The sequence below is a fragment of the Excalfactoria chinensis genome, chromosome 2 (assembly GCF_039878825.1).
Source record: "Excalfactoria chinensis isolate bCotChi1 chromosome 2, bCotChi1.hap2, whole genome shotgun sequence".
Taxonomy (NCBI): Eukaryota; Metazoa; Chordata; class Aves; order Galliformes; family Phasianidae; genus Excalfactoria; species Excalfactoria chinensis.
Window position 1 is genome coordinate 118,145,379 of NC_092826.1, and position 22,861 is coordinate 118,168,239.

A 22,861-nucleotide genomic window follows, 5' to 3' on the forward strand; every position below is an offset into this window, starting at 1 on the left:
GACGGTAAGGTTTCCACAGCAACTATTCATGGTGACCCTGTGCACATCCTAAGTATGATATGACTTCATTACTTCTAAACCACTCGATGGTCTATTTTAAAAAACATTAATGGGAATAGATTCAGTTGCAGTTTTAATACCTAACCCCAGTTGATGTACTTGACGTAAATATCTTTACTGCAAGCTATAATTCTTTCAAGAACTAACAGAGAAATAAACAGCACAGCAGATAAACTGTCAGACCAACGTTGCTGTAAGACTTCAGCTTTTATGTCTGATGTTCATATGTTTCACTTACAGCAATGTGGCCCTTTCTTGCAACTTAACCTTACCTCTACTGGATCCGTAAACAGTAAAAAAATTATCCATATTGAGTACCAAGGAATGGAAAGTGTTCTATCTTTGAAAGCATTATCAAGTGTCTTCACTTACAGGAAGGGAATATTTTGCCAATGGAGAAATGAAAGGGAAATGCAAAAGGATAAGCAGAGAAGATTTGGGATCCCTGTAGCATGCAAGACACAGGTTTATCTGCGAAGTGAGGTTCTTTGAATGGATACTGATGATAAGGATGAATTCTCTATGAGGAGCAAGATAGAAATACATAGGATTTTACCATCTCCATGAATAATAAAAGTCAAATTCTTCACCACGTTGTGAAAGTCGAACTCAGGAGTGAGATGTTTGTACCAACTTCTCTGGTCAGCTCTTGTACCTGAATATCCTTCCCCGCTTATAGACAAAATTACAAAAGACCAGCTGTGCACACTCGTGGAAGCTGATATCTCAAAGTAGGACAAATTTGGTGCAAGGAAAGGCCAAAAGAGACTGTTATTATATGGCACTTTGTAATAATTGATGGAAGAGAAAACAGTGAGGAAATAAAGTAAATTCCCATCTTTCCAACTTCCCTTTGTGTGGCTGTGTTTGATACTTCACAGGACTATTCCTAACTTTTAGGATTACTCAAGTTTATTATTGAATGTAAAAGTTACGTGAATGGTTGGCTTTACCAGTGCAGGATCAACTATCAGTGAAATGGTTCAGACATTTCTTGAAATGAGCTTATCTAGGAGAAGATGGACACAGGAAAGACAAAAGTGTGAAGATGTGTGGGGAAAAATATCCCTGGTGGCATTTGCAAGAGCTGTCAGTACCAGTGAACAGTGAATTCTTCTTTCAGAGGAGTCATACACCAATTTTGGTGAGATCTTACTGTTGTTTAGGAGCAAGCTCTGATTCTTCTCTGCTGCTTAACTCCAACACCATGGAATCTGCCTTTGGCTAAGAGACTCCCTCCCAGTGCAGTGATCAGTGTCCTGGCCTTGTTACAGAAACTCCAACAGCATCAGAACACTGCACTGCAGCTCATCAGCCTGGTATAGCCTTGGTATGATCTGGTTGCACAGAATGGGGTGGGAAGTTCAGTCTTTCTTTTCCTCCAGGTTCATAATGACCCCATCTCACCACATTCAAAAGGTCCTCCATGCATCTGGGGCTGATGGCTAGGCTGATCCATTTCCTGAGGCTCCTCATCTGCTGACAGTTCAGAGTTGTGGGGGACAGAGCTTTCTGAAGGCATCAGTTACGTGTGGAGTCACTTCTTAGAGGAACCACACAGACAAAAACAAACTGCTCGCTGCTGCGAAAGCATGCTTCTTTCTTCAACTTTCTCTTAATGTTTGATGTGATTTGAATTTTAAAATACATGCAATCACATCCAGACAGCTTGCAGTGCGTTCTACAGTCACCAAGGGAAGGGGAGAATGAACTTAATATTGCAAATGTCAGTCACAGCATTTTCTACAAGAAAATGAGAACACGTAATAAGATCAATATCTGAATCTGTGTGAGGGAGACTACATCTGAATCAGAGAGCCTTGTTACTCTTTGGGTGTGATTTCTTTGCTAGTTCTCCTCCTAACTGCCCATTCCGTGTCTTGCACAATCAGTCTGTGCAAATGATTCTACCTCTCTCTGCCTGTACTGTACTGATTGCATTATAAACAAGACTGCTAAGTTTAAGTCAAAGATAATTTCCTGAAGAAATGCAAGTCAATTGCATTCCAAAGGTTTTGTGTAACTACATTTAATATTCCTCTTATTACTGTTTTATTATTTTGAAGATTTTTAAGTAGTCTCATGTGATGTTTTATCTTACACGTGTATCCAGAGAAGTAGTGGAGTCGAATCACAGCAACTATTTCATACGTACAAACGTCTTCTTTTTACTTACCCAAATTCAAGGGTATTCTTTGTTAACTGACTACTAAAACTCTGCTCCCCAACTTAAATTATCCTTTTTACTCTGTCAGAATAGGAAAATATATACCTACTATTCATTAGCTTTCTTATAAATGAAACAATCAAGGATATCAGCGAAGAATCCAGCAGCACTTTGAGCAACTGCTCTTGCATTCTAACTATGAGGTTAAATTTGATTTTTTTTTTCACAATAAATCTTCATGAAAAGCAGTAATTTATGTCTTTAGCCTGCTTTCTCCCTCTACTGGTCTGAAATAGAATCTTTCCTAAAGGAAATTTCAAGACCTTTCATTTTAAAATATGACCTTTGTTTTTGTAGTGCAGCACAGAAAGCACGATGCCCCTGGAGCTCATTCTTTGCAGTACTAATGAATCATGTACCACTCTAGTTAATGAACAAAGGACAAAAACAATAGACATCTTCCACACTGTGGCCATATTTATGCTATTTCTTCTTCAGATTCCTTCCCTCCGTGGGGATTTAAGCATGATTAGTTACATGATAGTACAAGAGTTAATCACGAATCCATGATTAATATTTCATCCTAATCCTCATTCAAGTGATAAACACAGCTGTTATTTGAAGTTTCCTTTCTGTTAAGCAAAATGAAACCTATGAATTAAAAAATAATGGGGGACAGTTGTCATGAACACGCCATAATGTATGTGTGGCATGAGATGCCAGCCTAAGTGAAAGCTGCATTCAAATGATATTGCCACAGTGTTCCTCCTTGGTCACATTTCCCTCTCCTTGGGTAGCCACAGTGAGCTGTCTCAGAAGACTTGTCTGTCCAAAAACTGCCTTCTTAAATACCTCTCAAAGGGTTTGTATTTAGCCTACTTCTAGAACAGATCACCACCTGAGATTCCAAGATTTTCAACTTTTCCATTTTTTCTTAATATAGCCTTAATTTGACTTAACACTTTTCCTGTGCTCTTGTTCCAGAAGGAGGTGGTCACTCTGACATTGGTTTGCCATCTTTGCTCTGTGCCTATGAGATTCCCTTTAACAGTGCCAACACAGACATAAGCGTGCAGACATCACTGCATGCCTGTCTGTTCTGCTGGGTCAGGCACACTTGCATTCCCACTGGGGAGCAGGACAGTACAGAATGTGCTTGGATAAACACATCCTGGATGTCCACCTTCCCTGTGATCTTCGCCTGTAACCTATGGAAGAAATACTGATTTTTAGCACAAGTCATTGATGGGTTTTCACTTTACTGTTTGCAGCTCCTGGAGGTTTGAATTACAGCCTTCCTCAGTCCACAGCAATATAACCAGATGACTTCCTTCAGAGCTGAGCACTCTAGGGATTGGATTGGGCCTCTGCTATGCCCCAGCTAGGCTAACAGCAGCAATATACATTTAGTCAGCACATGGCTGCTGAGGTTTGTATTCTTGGAGCAGGAACCCACTGAGTTTGCACGAACAGCAGTTCAGTGAAAGCAGAGCCACAGGGGAAGGTTCTCAAATCCAGGAACATCATGGATTTGCTTGTATTGACAGCTCAGATTCATTTCTGCCCTGCAGATTGCTTTACTTGTACTGGTGCAACCTCAGCAAACCCAGTTATTTAGGGCCTGTAAAATTAATGGCTTTTTTTTTTTAACCATGGGCTGGCAGCCTGATGCTTGGAGAGCAGGAGGGGGGGGTGGGGTGGAAAAAAGAGATTGCCAAAAGTAAATGTAAAATATCTCAGTCTGTAAGCATCATTAGATTTGATGGCAATGTGAAATATTTGCTGAGGAGCTCAAAGAAGAGGAAGAGAACAGGAGTAAATACTTGCCAGTGTGTGAAAGTATATAACCTTGCTGTCAAAGGAGGCGAAACTGTTAAGACAGAAGAAAGAAGCCAAGCTCAGCGTCAAGGATGACTGAGCAAGTGTTTAAAAGCTAATCACAATTTGGAAAGGTGTCTGGGAGTTGAGAGGCAGGGAAAAAAAAAGAGAGAGAAATCCAAAACCATGGGCCAAGGAAAAGAGTGAAATGCTCTGGGACCAACTTACTAGAAGTAGGAGGTAGGAAAGCAGATCTTAATGCTGATAACTCTTACATTTCTGTTGTTGCATTAAAAAGAATTAATTAAGCCTGGCCAGAAGCCACCACTCCCTCCTGGACTAATCTCCCAGCTGTATGGTAAAATGTACCCACAGTGAGGTTGTCCAGATTGAATAAAAAATCACTACATGAGTTTCCTTGAAAATCATTGGAAGCCCCTGCATTCTTTCTCATTGTACTTAGTCTGAAAAAGGCAGTGACATCTCCCAGAAAGAGCCCAGGCTATGCAGGGAAACTTTCAGCTTCCTGATCTCTTCAGCACAATTAGATGTCACATCATCCTCTTCTGCATGCTAAGATGGATGGATCACACACTGGATAAGCCAATGCTGGATGGTCACTCTCAGAGAGCTGCAGTCAATGGCTGTATGTCCAAGTGGAGACTAGTGATTAATGGTGTTGCTCAGGAATTGGTGTGGGAACCAGTGCTATTTATCCTCTTTGTAGGTGACATGAACAGTGGGATTGAGTGCACCCTTGAGGAGAAATGGTTTTAAACTGTAAGAGGGTAGATTTCAACTAGATTTTAGGAAGAAATTCTTTACTGTGAGGGTGGTGAGACACTGGAACAGGTTGCCCAGAGAGTTTGTGAATGCCCCCTCCATGGAGGCATTCAAGGCCAGGCTCGACAGGGCTTTGCGCAACCTGGTCTAGAGGGAAGTGTCCCTGCTTAGAGCAAGGGGTTGGAATTAGATGTTCTTAAAGGTTCCTTCCAACCCAAACCATTCTATGATTCACATGCTATGATTCTGTGAAATAAGTGAGCAAGAAAGCAAGAGCAGCAGGCTCCGATTCCCCAAATAGGGCAGTTTTTCAGTATGTTAGCAATGGATGTGGCTTTCTTGTGAAGCAGGGTAGGAGAGAAAAGGACTGCACTGGTTGCCAAGTACTTCTTTAGCCATGCAGACAATCAGGCACATTTTTAAATTCTAGCCTGGCATTAGCCATGTTAAAGCAGCAGCAGTACCACTGCCACTGCTGTCACTATCCCAGCATGTGTATGCACACAGCAGGTCTGATAAGAAGCCAGCTGGGAGCAGAAAAGGGAAATGTCATTATAGCTGGCATGCCCAGGGAGCACACAGTGACCAGAGATGGACATGCTGAGGAACCTGTGGGGACAAGAGGAGCAGCAAGCCGCTAAGCCACAAGAGTGGTAATTGCGAGCATGGCTCAGACAACCTGGAACATGATAAAATGCACTACTCCTGCTTAGCTGCCATTTGTTCATTCCTCTTCATCCTATTAGAGACATTTAATTCAGTCATTTTAACACCCTCTTTGATTTCTGGCAACTGGAAGAACCTATGTCCTCTCACCAACCTTACCACTGACCATCATTTGACAGCTTGGCCCAGACAAACTTCTCCTTGCACTGCATACTTCAAGCCCGCACCATGCAGCTTATTCAGACTTTGTGCCTGCCCAGCCATGGGTTTCAACAACCTCTGCACGAGCACCAAGCAGGAATAAGAAAGCAATGAATCACTTCCACTATTCCCATCCATGTGCTCCTTTCCCAGAGTCTTAAGAAAAACAGGGCAAGCAGAGGCAGGAGGAAATAAAACCAATCCTGCTTCAGACTATGGCTTAGAGCTGCTTGCTATCAGCCCCTGATGGTGCGCATGTCATGTCTGCTGTCTGCTTACTTCTCAAATTCCCCCTACAAGTTATTCCAGTCAGGGAAAAACAGAAGTGACGAGCAACGCTGACAGGCTCATGCTCTGAAGAGTGCAGGGGCAAAGTCCTCTGTCAGGTGTTAAAAATAGATGTGCTGCAAAGGGTATAGAAAGGTACAAGCCGAATTTCTTTCCCCCACATGCCGTTTCTGCAGGCACAATGAACGCTGGCAGTGTCACCACACAACTTGCTGTATGTATTTAAAGAGTACGGTGAGGCACACTGCTACGCAGCTGTCAAAATGTAAGGATTTCTTGCTTTGGGATCATTATCTAATCCGTTCCTCCAACACAGCACAAAAAAGAAAAAAAAATCCATACAGTTTTGCTTAATCACTTACACAACCTCGAGACATATTTGCAATAGAAAAATTAATGCAGTTGCCACAGATCAGTTTGGTGTATGACAGATTAAGAAACACCGTGGGGACATGGAAGTGTTTGGCCGGGCATTTCCCCTCTTGATTCATCCTCCAAACCTTCTTGGAAATAGTCTTCTTCAGTTTAGTGCTGGCTTTTGCACAGTCTTGGCTTGGTTAGTAAGATCAGATTTGTTAAAACAGTTGCAATTAATTTTAAGGTGTCCACGTTACCTCTATGGCTGCTGAGAAGAGATTACATGCTCAGCTGTGCCTGCTAGGAAAAAGGCATTCATAATTATATGGAAGTGATATCCAATCCATTTAAATAAGATTTTTGTCATGGGTTAGTAAAAGGCTGTGCAAGGCCAAATGATTTTTTTAGAAGCATTAACTTAAAGACATCCGTTATGGTAGGATTTCAACAGCATTATACTTGGATAGTTATTCTGCAGTGAAAATATGTCAGCAGTAAATGGAAATTGCTGCAGGTACCAACCAACTGATGCATGCTAAAGATGAGAAGCATACTCAGGAAATTTAGGATGTTACTTCAAAAACGCACACTGGATTCAGTAATTCTCAGCTGTCACCACTGCATTATAATGTAAACAGAATTTTGACTTCAGCACATTAATTTTAGGCTGCGAAGGAAGTGTTTGCATACTGAGAAACCCCATCCAGAACTAGCAGTGGCAGAAGCCAATGGAAATGTTCTTCTCAGAACTTCGGTTGTCCCAAAGCAATTTACCCAGCATTGAAATTGTTCTACCTGCATACCACACCCAGACCCAGATCTGGGCTGGCTTTAATGGATCTCAGGGATTTACATTACTTTTGTAAAGTAGTATGTTTGTTATATTGATTGTAGGCTTATTTCACATTCTGTTCCAAAATATGATGGCAAGCCATATGGTATCCAAAAGTAATGAAACCTTCTGAAAGTAAAAAGCAGAATGGACATGGACACTCAAAGAAATGTTAATTTTCTTGCTTTAAGAGCAATTATATTTTGCTGGATCCTCTCTAGGTTAGGCTTTGCATTCTGTTCCTTAGTGAAATCTAATAAGAATCAGACAGTGTGTTAGAATCATAGAATTGCTGAGGTTGGAAAAGACCTTAAAGATCATCACGTCCAACTGCAACCATGGTTCTATAGGTCAGATCCCTACCTGTGGATTGATCCAGCATTTCGGTGAAGTTAAAGTGGAATGTTTTCTACTTCAGTGCAACACAAAGTCCCAGAAGAAATGATCCAAGTTCCCTCACCTGCTTCATGTTAGAAATGAACCACATCCTTGGATGCCAGTGAACAACCTCAAGATGACATCTAGAAGAGAAAATTAACAATTACTATTATCAGTGCTCAGAATAACAATAATAGAAAGGTCTATTTCTGTAGAGTTTTGCAGGAAACACACAGACGCTCAAGATGTGTCTGCATTAACTCTAATGGAAACTCTCCCCTTCTCCCTGCCTTGTGAGACCCCACCTGCAGTACTACATTCAGCTCAGGGTCCCCAGCATAAGAAGGACATGGAGCTGTTGTAGCAAGTCCAGAGAAGGCCATGAGGATGATCAAAGTGCTGGAGAACCTCTTCTATGGAGACAGGTGAGAGAACTGTGCTCAGCTTGTAGAAGAGAAGGCTCCCAGGTGGCCTCATTGCAGCCTTCCAGTACTCGAAAGGGCCTACAGGAAAGCTGGAGAAGGACTACTGTTTATCAGGGAGTGTAGCGACAGGACAAGGGGTAAGGGCTGTAACTCGACATAGTGTGGGTTTAGATTAGAAACAACAAAAAGATTCTTTACTCAGAGGGTGCTAAGACACTGAAACAGACAATGTGTGGATGTCCCATCCCTGGGGATCTTTAAGGCTAAGTTGGATGGAACTTTGGACCACTATGGCACAGGGACTGGAAATCAGTGATCTTTAAGGTCCCTCTGAACCCAAACCATTTATGATTCTACGATCATCTATTTACTGGCTAAGACATAAATTTTGCTCAGAGCCATTTACAATCCAGAAGAAATAGCAGCATTGTACATCACATTCCAGCCCCAAAACCAATCTGGAAAAGGAGGTAAAATTACCCAACGTCTGACTGAAACCAGTGTTTTTTATCCATTTTGCATAACACCACAAAACCCTTTCTAGCAACAATTCCTAGCTGAAATACCTTCAATACCATGTTGTTTCCTAGCTACATCTTATTCTCTCTTTGTGCTTTTCCTTGATAAACTTCTTGTTATTCAGAGGCATTTTAATAACCAAATTTTATTGAACATACTTTCCCTAAAACTGTGAGAATAAACTCCCAATTTAATCTATGATGTAGTTCATTTTTGCTGCAGGAACACGTCTTTTATTTCTCTTTTTATTCCTCTTCCAAGTCATACCTTTACAAATGTCCCCTTTCCTCTTTCTCTCCTTCAGAGAAATTTAACCCCCCACAGATCATAGTTTTCCTATGGGAACACAGTTCTGCTGTTTGCTCAGTTGTGATTGATTCTGAGACCTTAGAAGGAGTCACACAGTCCCTCCAAAGCTAAGCTCAAAGCCCACGTTCAGCCACTTCCACAACCACAGGGTTGCTGCTGTCCTAAGTTATTAGTAGGTCATGGTAAGAATGGAGGAGGGCACTTTACCTGGGCTATCAGGAAGCCTTTTCTCAGCTTCTTGCTTTGTGTTTTCTCTTTCCCTCAGAAAGCAATAAATAAGAAGAATAGGGGGCCAGGGCACAGAAAAAGCTCCCTGCTCCCATAAGATCCCCAAATCTGTTTCCTGTTTCACTGGCAGTGGGAAAACTCCTACAACTGCTAGATGGGTCAACGTTCTACTCCAGTTATTGGTGGCAATTTAACTTTGCTCATCCCAAAGTTACAGATTATTTTGTTGGAAGCATACCTAAGTCCAATAAACTTTTTCCCGGGTGTTTATTGCTCATGAAAAATGCTTTGCTATTTATCTTTGTTGCCCTGTGTGGAACAGAGACACGTTGTAGGCAACACCAGTGAGAGTTTGCTCATTCTACCTAGACACCTTCTCCATGGGGCTGGTACTTCTGCTCCACCATCCCTTTGATAGTAGCCAACTCCAGACTGAGAGGTGAAGCTGAACATTTGCTCTTACCTGTAAAAGCTCTTGCACATTTTGAGATGCAGATTTGCAGTCTTTCTTCAGAGCAGAGCTCCTGGGAGCTCAAGGGCTCTTTAGGACCTGCAGATCTCTGATTTTGTTTACAGAGGGCATTTCTGGAAACGCTGTGAGCACTGCCTACACAGCATGTCTATAGATGCCTGCGTTATAAGCTCCTTTTGCCTAAGTGTTTCACATCTATATTCTTGTAAATAGAGGAAGTACCAGGTGAAAACAGGGCTGAGAGAGTGCAGGTTTGTATTAAGTAGCTTTGAAGCAGCCATCAGAAACCTGTCAGACCCTACCTGATCCAAGTGAAGATTTGGTTCTGCTTGTAACATCATTCTAATGACCAGGTAGGTAGCTATTATCTACCTACATAGCACTGTAATGTTGAGTGATGGAACACCTGTTGTTGCATAGATTTTGTAGCTGAAAACAGCAATACTCAGTTAGTGTTTGTAGGATAATAAAATAGGATGCAGCTTTTAGAAATAACAGCTCAGGTTGGTAAGGGAGGTCCCACATCTACAAATGGCTTACTGCTGGCCATCAGAGAAATGCAACCTGGAGAACTCAGAATAACCAGTTTGGGGTGGGAAGTGGTACAAGGAAAGAACATATATCCAATATACATGAAATGCACTATGGGTAGTAAATTTGGATGTAATGTGACTATGCAGGCCAATGAAGAAAGGGAAATGCAGAGAATTTGTTAGCAAACAGAAAACACAAGCCCAGCACAACCATTCTAAAGTGAGAAGAAAGAAACATAAAGAACATACTCCTCTAGACGGAGGATCTGGCACGCTGAGGACTTGTTGTACATGTCATTTCCAGAATGAAACTGTCAACACCAATATCCAGACAGTGGAAAAATGCTCATTACACCATCGAGAGTAGCAGAAAGCTGGTGTACATTTCATTTTGATAATCATTCTCCAACCTGGGTGCAGCAAAATGGGAACTATTGGCTGGTTTTATAGATAGGGAAAACAGATGCATGAAGCATCTCAAAATACTTGCTGGAGCTGCAAGGGGAAACCAGCTGTAGCACACTCAGGAAACACTCCTTGTTCTTTTGTGCCAGTCTGGTTCTTCAAACACTTTTTTTCCCACACCCAGCAACCTCAGTTTCAAAGTTTCTCTGTCCCTAAGAGCTTAACTAAATGATTTATCTTTTCTTCTGCCAAACTTTCTCTGTCAAGCTTTACTCCATGGGAAACCAGGTAGGGACTCAGATTTAGTTGTGAGACACTCCTGTACTGGGTCATGTAGAAACTCCACATTCAAGTACTTCATTTGTGACTGAATTCAGATTTAGATCAGATGACAGAAATAGGTTTTCCATCACAGCATGCTTGAGAGTGCCTCCACCACTTTGCTTCAAGGTGACCAGTGTGCAAAGCATCCAGAGTCAAGTAACTGAACTACAAAGCTGTAGAAGCAGGAAGCAACATTCAGCATAAAAGCACTCCAACGTGAGGTTAGTGTTCCACATTCAAATGACGTAACAGGTGCAGAAGGTCATAGAAAATGTCAGAACAGTGGCAAACTTCTCAGCTGAAGGAGATGCAGGCAGTGTTCATTGCCTGCCCAGTGGGACATCCCAGCAGAGCAGCTTCTGTCAGCTGTCCCTGCTCTGGCCTGTTAAGGATCAGGGGTCTATGTAGGTGGGAAGGTGTTTGGCTCTATATCTGGAGGTTTTTACTTGGGATTTTCAGGGTCACAGAGCATCCTGAAACACATCGTGTATCTGCATACATGAAACACATCGTTTTAATTGTCCCGACTTTGCTGTGTGCCTGCCTGAAACAGCCACTCTGCTCCTTCTAGAGGAGGGTGTTGGTGACTGTAGTCAGAAACAGCCTTTTGGGGCTCAAGGCTTGATCTCATTTGCTTTCCACTGCAAAAGCTTATTTTGTTCTTAATAAGAAAAGGCCATGCCTAACAGATCTGGTGCACTTGGAGCCAGGCAGTCACTACAGGTCTTACACTGCAAAGGAAGGCTAACCTAATACACTCCCTTCCACGCTTGAAGCTCAACACTCAGAGAGGCCATTCATTTCCTTACTTAAAGGGGAACTAGAAAGAAGAGCTCAACATATGATTTCTATGGAAATTAATGGCTTACATACCCTCACTGGGCCCAGGTCTGTTTTAAGTCCTGGAAATTAAAAGCTTCACTGTGTCAAGGCAGCCACTATTTTTAGTTCAACGTGAATGGACACAAAGTCTGTGCCAGAGCCTTAAACCTTAACCTTAGCAACATCATTTCTCACTATTATTAATATTGTTACATGAGATACACAACTGTGCTTTCCTGTGTGAAGAAGGAGGAGGCGATCTGGCCTGAAGGAGTCTGTTTGTCATGTAAGGGATTTATTTATATGTTGCATAAATACAAGTACAAAACACAGTGGGGTCAGCTGGTGTCCTTTCACAGTCTGTACAGAATGGCTTTCATACTTTCCCCTAGCTCCTCTTTAAAGCATTCCTGTGGATGAATCTGTCCCTTTTTTGACCTAGTGCTCAGCTGACAGGAACCTTCTTCCAAATACAGAATATCAGCCTGCTGCCATTCAAGCCATTCAAGCAAATCCACAAGCTACAGTATGCAGTCAGGGCATCTTCCCAGGGCCAAGCTGTCACCAAGCACCCCACAAGCTGTTCATGCTGCTGTAGCCTGGCAAAGGCTTTCACCTACTCTATCTCCCCAGTCAACACAAAGCTGAAGCTGCTGAAGGCCACTGTGGCAGGCACACACACAGCATTTCCCACACAATGCTTTCTTCCAGTAAACGTTTCCCATAATATCTGGACGTTGTGCAGCATATTCAGCTTGGCTGAAAAGTGATGGCCTATCAAAACCAAATATCAGACTAGGTTTGAAAAAAATAACTGAAGGCCTTTAGTAGAAAATGGATAGCTTCAGAGTAACATTTTCTTGGGTTACATTGCAAATCAGTTTTTACTTTAAGATAAAAGAGAATCATATTTACCCATTTTGCCAAAACTGGATTTCAAGAATGCTACATTTGCCACTTCAAGTGTTGACAAATGAAGCTATTTTACTTCAGCCAGGCATTTTTTAGCAAAACCTGGAAAAAAAACCTAAAACTTCTTGCTGCCTTGAATTTCAAATGCAACATTTACTTCCTAAAAAAGCACACTAACAGATGACCCTGACCCAACCAGAGCTTGGGCAATACCAGGGTTCTGTCAGACCACAGCAGCTGGCAGTTGCTTGACGAAGGGTTCAGTAAGACAGCAAACATCTGTAAGCCACAAGAGCTTGAGTCAGCTTTTTCAATGGGACGATAACAGCTTATAAATGTTTGTTTTTCTAAAGGGTAATAAGGAAGGGGAAGATAGCAAACATGCTCTTGTAACACAACAGAAGGTTCAGATTCATCATTCTGGATGAAATAGCATTGTTCCTTGGAAAAACAGTATATCTGAGCCTAGTACAAGTAGCATATGTTTTAAAATTAAACCTAGACTGGGGTTCAAATACACAGTTTTGACATCTTCTTAGATTACTCACCAAATTAATGTAAGGTTACACGTTTGAAACCAGTCTCACCTTTTGTGTTGTTTTTTTTTAACCAGGACCATTTTAGGATTAAAGTAGACACTTCACACTCCACTAAATAGATATGTCTGCACACTACGGAGCCAGTTCCATGCGACTGCTCACAGGCACCACAAAGGGCCAGAAGTGCTCTTTGTGGTTAGACTTGGATCTCACATCAAGTTGATCAGAGAAGCCAGTTGAACCTACAGAAAACTTTCTTGCCATGGCAGGTCCAAAGCACTGCGTGTTGCCAGCTGGATAAGGCCCAGTGCTATAGGCTGTTCTCCATGAGCTGGTCAAGGTGTCAAAACCCATTTCCCCACTCCCTCAAACTCTCAGATCATAGCTTTATATGACATATCACCATTAGTTCCAGCCTTGGTTTTTACACTCCATAAATGAATGCACAGTGTTTCCAGAACTCAGCTTAGACAAACTTTTAGTACGCCAAAAAATAAACAACACTAGAAAGATGTACAAATGAGATATTCAATGAGTGACCATGTATTCTGCTTAAAACGTGTATTTAACCAATGCATGGATTTTTTCTGACTCCGCTAAGATCTTTAATAATATAATAACTCTACAATAATATAACACTTGCAGACAATAATATTCTCAGTTCCATCTAGCTAGCAGTCAAGTCAAAGCAAATGGCTGAGCCTATAAACTCTTAGGTTTGTTTTTCACACTGAACAAGCATGAAGTTGTGAGGCTTCTCCCAGCCCTCAGAGGGCAGTTTCCTCTGCAGAAACTTCCTTAATGACCCATGAACATGCATCAGCTGAGACCTGAAGCATTAATGCTGAAGAGCAGATCTTTTCTTCTGACTTGGCAAGGCTGCTTTAAACACCAGATGGATCAAAAAACAATAATAATAATTGGAAGAGAAGCGGTATCTAATTCCACTGGTCCCCCCACAATCTTTTTATGTCTCACACACACCTACACTATTCCAGTCACGTGCCGAACACTGCTCCTAGCAGGGCTAGGAAGCACCAAGTGCTTCCTACACAACATGCTCGGCAACATGCTCTGCAGCAGTCCCGCCTTCACCAACTCACTGTCCCCCACACCCACTTTCTACCTTCTCCGTGACAGAGCCACTTATACTTGGTCCTGCTGGGGCAAACTGGCTCTACAGGCACTCAAATAGCATATCCCCTTCCAGCCTTTCTATTTTTATAAATGTCACATTTTCTGTGCGGCTGACCTTTTCACTTTCTGAAGTTTCTGTGAGGCTTGGCATGGGGGGAAGTGAGGTCCCAGATATGGAGGAGTGCTGTGTGGTGGCTCTGCAATGACCCATGCTGTGGCAATGCAGCACAGCCGCCACTTTGTGCTCCTGACTGCTGGGTGAGTTTGTGAGTCTGCCTGGCAGAGCAATGCCAGAGGATGGCACAGCCAAAGGCTGAGGGAAACAGGTACATTTAAATTGCTCGGTGTCCTTCACACAGTTCACAGATCAGCTTAGCACAGAACCAGCCTGCTAAGCAAGGAAGCAATGATAAAAAGCTCTCAAGCCAAACAAGCCACATGATTATTATTTTTTCTTAGCAGCAAATCTCTCCAAGCATCTCCCACTAGGATTTAAACTGATGGAGCTGCCTAAAGCCTGGGGGTCACTGCACAGAAAGCCCCCTCCAGCTATATCTCCTGAGAGCCCTTCAGCATCCCCATGTCCCACTGGAGCAATAGGGCAGGTGGTGACAGGAGAACAGCACTACCGCTTCTTCCTCACTGAGGGCCATTTCCCTGCACTTAGAGTATAGAAGAACAGAATTCTTTATTGCTTGAGCCCAGAGATAATAATTACATTGGCCAGCCAAGTCAATACTTTCAAGTGCTCTGTGCTGTTTTAATTCAACACAAATGACTCTTCAGTTCCTCTTCATCGCCACCACAGTGACAATCTGCTCTGAGCACTGCACACAGCATGCCTCACCTTGTGCTGTGCTAGATAGTGGGTAGGGAATTGTCCTTGCTGCTTAGGCAGTGGTTTTGGACAACACCGTTCTAGTATTTCCCATGAGGATCAAGATAAACACATTTTCTAGTGATTTCCCTAAGAAACTTTATGTGCTGAAGCTATTCCTTAAACAGCACTTCTGCTTAGCAAGTAACACTGCAGCTCTTGTGCAGGAAATTAAGACATAGAGAAGCATTATTTTACATGGTTCTTTGCAATACAAGTACCAATACTGGGGCCTTGGACTATTCTTCCTATGCATTCAGGTTCTTCCACCACCACCCACCAAAAGGTGTTCACTGTTTTCACTTTCCCACTGCTGTTTTCGAAAATATAATCCAAATTCTGTTTTCTGAATCAGAAGGTTCCTGGAGAATAATGGCTTCTTTAATTTCCACTCTGTCCCACCATGTGAGTGACAGATTATAGTGGACAAATACATCCAAAAGCATTCTTCTGAAAAGTAAATCTTGTAAAATAACCCAATTCAGAGGTCTGAGGCACAGAAAGGAGAGTTAAGAGGTGATTTCCCGCACCCCTGAATGCACACCCTGAGCCCTGTGCCATCCATACACAAACAATTCTGCAAAGCAACCATTTGACTTCCTTTTACTTGATGCCTGGAAACAAACAGCATCTTTCTGGGAAGAACAGTATGTTTTTCTGGGCACAGAGAACATTTTTTTTTCCACTTCCATTCCAGTGAAAGCCTCTCATTTGCATCCACGTTTAGAAGCTGGGTTTGATCCAGAAGGATTTTCCTATTGTTTTTGTTCTGTCTTTAAATAACACAACCCCCACCAGTATATGAGTGTCCAGCTGTCTCTCCCATCCATCTTTCCGTGGAGCTGCTCAAAACTGGAACCATCCCCAGAGGTCCCTTCCAACATCGGTAATCCTGAGATATCATACTTTATCACTCTGATATTGAAAATAAAAAAGGCATATCATAGAAAACGAGGAGCTCACAGTAGCAGTCAGAGATCAGGACATAGAAATGTATCCTCACGTGTAGCGTATTAGCAGCCCATGTGGGTGCCTTGTGTGAGGCTGCCTCATTGTGCAACTCCATTTTATCATAAAACACGTCAGTCCGTTTATTAACAAACCCTAGCAGAAGTGTATATCCTGTAATTATATTTCAGACTCTGCATACATTAGAGCCAGAGCTTTTCTCATTTCTTTAATGCAAATGCTTTATGCTGCTGGCCAGTGACACACTCACATCCTGTTTTTTCAAGAAAAGCAGGTATGAAATGGCCTTATCTGCCTGTGAGTACCCACATAATTACCTTGAATAAATAGAACAATTTCAGCCACATCTCAAGGAAGAGGAAATGCCTCAGAGCCCTTGAAAAGGTGTGGATCTGTGAGAGGGAGAGGCAGTGGAGCACATCCAGGGAAAGAGAGGAGACGTGTCCTACACTTGGCACCACAGTGACAGCTCTGCAAAGGCATGCAGAAAAGAAAACAAAGGCAAAAAATACAGATCTGTAAGAAACTAGGCTTCCCTGAGTCTGTAACCAATAAAACAGCTTAAATTCCTGGGGGGTGATCATTGTGCTGTTGTAAAAGAAATTAATCAAAAGGGTATGCAGAGCTTTCTGAACCCTGGGCTTCAGGGACAGTTGGCTGCTCTTCAGCTATCAGCTACAGACTATATATTTCTTTTTTATTTTCTCTCCAGAGGTAGATGTCATCTCAGGAAGAATATACTTGGACCTTAGAGGACAGGAAAGTGTCCAGCAGAAATACAGCATCTGCAAAACTATCTAGCTGGAGGAGGAAAAAACAAAAACACCCAAACCAAAGCTGATTTCCAAGTCCTTGTTTTCTTTCCCCCACTTAAGATGCAAAAAATCCTTTGCAGGAGAGGTAAGATCTTAAGATAACTGACAAGAATTGAAAAACACCATGAGAGATTGCAAAAATACTTATCATTTATTCTCAAGAATAAATAAAAAGCAAGACAAAAAAATGATAATGTAAGAGATCCAGAATGAGAAAACCCCACATACAACCACCCATCAAACAGTGGACTGCTCAGCATCTCACAGCGCGCACCCTCCTGCCACTGGTCCAAACCCACCTGGCTCCAAGATGAATGTATGCAGAAAAGCATGAAGCCAGGACTTATAGTAAGCTTGGATCCGTCTTTGCAGTGCCAAGTGAGCTGGGGAAGGGCCATAAGAAGCCCTCCCTGGGGTCTGTATCCTCTGCCCATGCTGATGGCCTGGGGCCTGTATCCTCTGCCCATGCTCAATGATGGCTGAGGCACAGTCATTCTCCTGGAAGGCAAGCTCCTCCTGAACTGGAAATAACTCCATATGCCATGGCTATATTCCAAAATCCTGGCCTACAAGCAAAGCCTGACAGTTCATTAGAGGCTCTGCTGGCTTTTTCCACTGCTAGAGTCCTTGTAGTCTAGCTTACTGAGTTTGAGGCTCAGCATTGCTTCCCTGTCCTGCTATGGCTCTGAACAACGTGCATCTCCATCATGCCATGAATCAAGAACAGCCAGTCATTGGAAAGAGGATCCCTCTGACACGGCCACTTCCCAGACACTTTATCAAAGCTCTCCTGTGCAGGTTCACAGTGCTTTGAGAGACAGCATTTAATGAGCCAGTTTTCACCTCTACAACCATTACTTGAGAGCAGAAATGTTGTGTCTCCCTATGATACAACACATCCGCTTAAGTAGTCACTGTCTCAGCTGCTTACATCTTCTGAAGTGGTAATGTAAATTAGGTAAACTGAAAAATGTTTTTTATTATTAAACCAGAATGCTGAATCAGTGGGAAAGTCGACGTCTTGTTACTGAGAAATGGATGCGCCTACCTTATATTTCATTCTGAGGCTAAAACAGGTTTTTCTTGCTAATGAAACTGCTGAGATTTTATGCACTTTAGTATATCAACACATAATATACAGAATTGGTCAGGGCAGGAAAACAGTAAAAACAGGGTGAAGACTCAGGAAGGAACTCATTTAAAGAGCATGTAGAGATGAAAACCAGACCAAGCACCTCTGCTGGCTTTCCTTCTTATGAGATCCAGAGATATTTCTACCAGTAGAGCTCTGGAAGAACACCTTAATACATGAGTATTTACTGCCACCTTCTATGGCCCAGTAGATTCCAGGTATACTTGACTGGAGAGAGGCACGCAGGCTGAGCGTCGACACACATGATAAAAATGACATTTTTAACTGCCAGTTGCAATCCTTCCTAATCCCAGAGCTGATTTAATCATCTGAGCCAATGGTTTTAGGGCCAAATTAAATGACAAAGGTGACAGAAAAGCCCACTGCTCCTTCCTTAAATAGAACAAATTGTTCTGATCTGTCACAGTAGATCAGGATGAAGGCTTTAGACTAACCATAAAGATCAAATAGGGATGAGGGTAGGGGAGAAGTAATGTATATTTAATCCCAGGCACTCTACTGTGAGAAGACCTTTACATTTCAATTCTTAAAGTTCTTTGATGTGGTATTAGATGAGGGAGTAGCTCTGCAACCTTTCCCAGAGTCCTACACCAGGCCCCTGCACATAGGCCAGAAGCCAGGCAAGGACTACAAGACCAGCAGCCATCCCCTCTCTGTCCTGTCTTGCAAGGAGGTCCCTGGAGCAGGAATGGAACAGTGTTACCCTAGGGCAATGCCAAGACAGGAGAGAGAAGGATCCTCCATAGCAGGCCCATGGCTGTGCGCTTCCCTCCTTCCATCCATCACCTCACCAGATGCCGTTCCACAAGCAAGTCTGAGGAAATGTGGAAACTGAAATGAAATTGAGCTCTGGACAATTTGGATAGTTCAAAATGAAGTTATCATCATTTAGTATCTAGCTATTTATGCCCCTGAGGGAAAGGTTTTATTAGTATAGAATGAACGTATTCACATTTTAAAGACAGAAGAACAAATGACTCAACTAATAGTTCACAAAATGATCTTCCTCAGCTTGCCTTGAATGGTGGTGCAAAAATAACATGTTTGAAAAAAGTATTACAGAACATTGATCAAACACGATCCTTCGGGGCTGTGAAACTTCATTTTTGAGCTTACAGGTGTCATTCAGTCAGGTGTGTAAGACTTCACACTATGTGAAGCTAACACTATATTCTGGGGAATTAGGCAAAGCAATTAAATAATTACTGCTGCAACATAAAGAAACACAGTTGGAAAAGACTGTTTCATTGGGATAGCTGGTCGGTCTGTCCCTAATCAAGGATGAGCCAGACCTACAGCACACTTGCTGCGAACAAGTATTTCCCTCTGCAACAGTTCAGGTAGCCAGCAAAGCACTGCCACACTGCTTTAAAATTCCTTTACTTGTGTTTTTTTTCCTCTTTGAAGAAACGTGAAACAATAATGAAAACCAGACCACTTTCATTTTTCAACCATTTGTTAGGGGACTGTTGGGGTACTGAGTTGTCTTAGCAAGGATTTATGAGTGCATACAGTAGTTCTGAGTAGATGGAGTGTTCTAGAATAGCTAAGTTAGGCCTGTAGCTTAAGAGTTAGTGGGCGGGGGGTTTAGGTAGGTGTGTGTACAGGTTCTCTCGCGTGCATCGGGTTTTGCGCAGCAGGTGTACGTGTCTGCATGGGATTTAGGATGGTATATAAGGAATGTGACGCAGCAATAAATTGAGAGAAGACATCATGGCATCCATGTTTGTGTCTCTCCCCCGGACAGTCGAGGTCCCGGGATAAGTCGGGTTAATTGGCGAATACGTCAGGGACAACAACAACATAGTGGTTTAACAAAAAAAGAGTAACTAAATACACTCACAGATAGTCTTAGCTGTAGGAAGTTGCCCTCCAGCCACACTCAACTAGTCTCACCCATGGACTCTGGAGAAATGTCTGTTGTGCAGTCTATATGAATGCTTTGAGCTGAGACACACAGCACTGTGGAAAAGATGTAGTACAGCAGAGAGAGGAAAAGAACAGATCCTCCAGAAAATTACCTACATGCTGTGACTAATACAGGTCTTTCAAAGCATTCATACATGATGTGCAAGACAGACAGTGACAGATAGGTTTAGATTTGTCACTGTACAGATATTGTTCAGCTGCCCACTCTATTGGCTTGCTACTTGCCTGATTTTGTGGCCAGGCCCAGTGAGCAGACCTGTATGCAGCAGGGTGTTAGTGGTGGGATGCTCTGCAGAAGGGAAGAGCAGAAGCACGTCTGCTCTGCTGCATGCAGTGCAGGCTGAATGCAGATAACCTAAACGCAGAGGAGTCAGAGAGAAATAAATCTGCTATATGACCTTTCTGCAGTGTAAAGCCTAGGTGGACAGTTCTATAAAACCTGATCAAGAGAAGATTTTACATCTATTTAGGTAGACAGACCAACTCAAATATAATATATATATTATATATATATATATGATGGTGCAAAGCCAATGGCCAGTATCTCTGAAGATTTGGTGCTTCAGCCACCACTAGATGCTGACACAATGGAACTTCAACCCACTTGTTATGTGCTGAGGTTATTACAACTTCACAGTTCACAGAGCAGTTCAATTACTTTCCTAGAGTCACATAGCTCATCTCTGTTAGAAGTAAGAAGTCAGGTGCTCACATTGCCACCCCAGACTCCAGGCTCTAACAGTTTGATTTTGTGTTCCCCAGTCCTTTGCCATCTTCAGCTAGAAGAAATGGAGAGCGCTTCATCCAGCATTACATGCGGGAAACGAAACAGAAATTTGAATAGTTGCCATCTGCTAAAGTTGCTTTGATTTATTGCTTTCCAGTCTCAGCTGAAGATCAAACATGCTCCAGAGAGAAACACTTCCTTTATTTGTTGTACTGTGTGCATCTCTGCTCTGTGCAAAACTGAGTCACAGGGACACAGTCAGGGAATATTCTCTTTTCTCGCCAAAATAATTTATACTCTTAATTCAGTACTTATAACTAACCACCCAAAAGGTATCATTGCTTCCATACACTGATGGCAAATTTTCATTCAACAAGCAGCAAATTCGAAACTGAATAAAACAATTACTCTTTGTGGTTCCCTGTATGGCTTACTGCACTGTCTTAGAAAGAAACTCTCTATCCATTAGAAACATATTCGTATCTTTCTTCAAAATGTCACACAGACAACAGGAATTTTATGGCATTTTACCCCATCTGTCTACATTGTTCAGAGATAAGTTTTGCACTTCATTTATTTCCATCTCCTATCCAAGTCCAAATCCATGTGATTCTTCAGATAATCACTGTTACAGTACCCTTCAGATTACAGAATCATTTTCTACGTCTATCTATCTGCCCCTACATTTTAAGTTTTAATGTTGGCTAAAGAGAATGTACTACATTACTGCTGTTTTTACTTCTAACAGGGAGTTTCACAACAGGGAAAAATGATTTTAAAAAACAAACAAAAAATGGCACAAATATCCACTCAAAGTTATTATTTTGCCATTAATTACTTTTCCCTTAATTTTCCGTGTTCCCTCAACCCCTTCAGCGCTTCTGAAGATGTTTTTTCTGTTTGAATTAACTCTATTAGTTTGCTTTGAGATTAATCTTTGGCTCAGGCCCCAAGCACTGGCAGTATCTGAGAAAAGCAATTCATGGTCCTAAAGACAGCTTCTAGCAGACTCCTACCTGAAAGGGAAGCATCTTTCCTACCAAGCATGCAAAAAAATATATATCAGTTGTTGGGTCAGAAAGTATTCAAAACTAATGCTGTTTTCCTGCACTCTCTGTCAGTCTACAATGAGAAAGAAAAAAGATATTACTTCCAAAACAAATAATAAGAGGTAGCAATAATAATAAAACTTAAAGTAATAGCCAGGAAAAAGACAGTCCTGAAAATATTCAGATAAATGCTTTGCCAACTATTGCCTTTTTCTTTTTTTTAATGCAGAAAAACATAATACATGGATTTATGCTACTTGTGTAAGCAGTCAGCGATTTCACCAACCTTGAACAGAACTACAAATAGACATAACAGAGAGAGATAAGGTTAACAGCTCCTACTGCCACTACCCAGAAGTTCCTTGCATGCTTACTCACCTAGTATCTTTCCATCCCTTGGCAGAGATTTAGGGTAAGTCCTCCCCGCTGCCATTCCTTATCACCATCTTTGAGTTAGGGACTCCACATGCACTTCCAAGCTGAGATCCCATTATCTTCAGAAAGTCCTGTGTGAGCACCCAGGATACCAAAGAAGAGCCTGGTAGGTGGAAGGCTTACTTTTCTTGCCTCTTGCCTCTGTGCAGCCAGCCAGCCATGCCTTCAAGGCAATCACACTTTTTCCTTACATTAAATCATTTTACAGCAATGAGATAAATACACAGAGCACTAAACCAACTTCACTTCCCATCTGCATAGCTGTAACACCAAGGAGCACCACACCAGATGGCTGTTTTGCAAGGAACTGTGCTAACATGGAGTGCAAATAGAGTTCCTGTCTTTGAACACGTCAAGAAATAACACATCAGGATGGAAGGATGTTGGTCCAGACAGTAATCTTGGCACTCTAGCAGCCTAGCTGTTGACAGGTTCAGATATCTTACTCATTTGTGGGCAATATGGGAGGAGATCTGTTTATGGGGCATTTAAAAGATGATGCTGTTTATGGCTTTTAGGTATCACAGAGGCAGAACAACACAGCCTACATCAGAAGGCCTCATTCTCCCCATCCTTTAGTCAGGACTGCTAGGAAAACTTGGGGCTCAAGACATGGACTTAATTGGAATCATAGAATCATCTAGGCTAGAAAAGACCTTCAAGATCACCAAGTCCAACCATCAGCCTGTCCTACCAACTCCTATCACTAAACCATGTTCCTGGTCTCACTGG

At 42.2% G+C, this 22,861-nt stretch overlaps 1 protein-coding gene across 1 annotated transcript in view; it reads right to left on the reverse strand.

Moving 5' to 3' along the window:
• MYRIP (myosin VIIA and Rab interacting protein) overlaps window positions 1-22,110 on the reverse strand; it is a 220,453-nt gene extending 198,343 nt beyond the window's left edge. The window contains exons 1-2 of the mRNA XM_072329293.1: window positions 22,073-22,110; window positions 7,633-7,693 (exon numbers count right to left, since the gene is read on the reverse strand). The gene's annotated coding sequence lies outside the window, so the exon portion shown is untranslated. The remainder of the gene's footprint in view (window positions 1-7,632; window positions 7,694-22,072) is intronic.
• Between the last annotated feature and the right edge of the window lie 751 nt (window positions 22,111-22,861).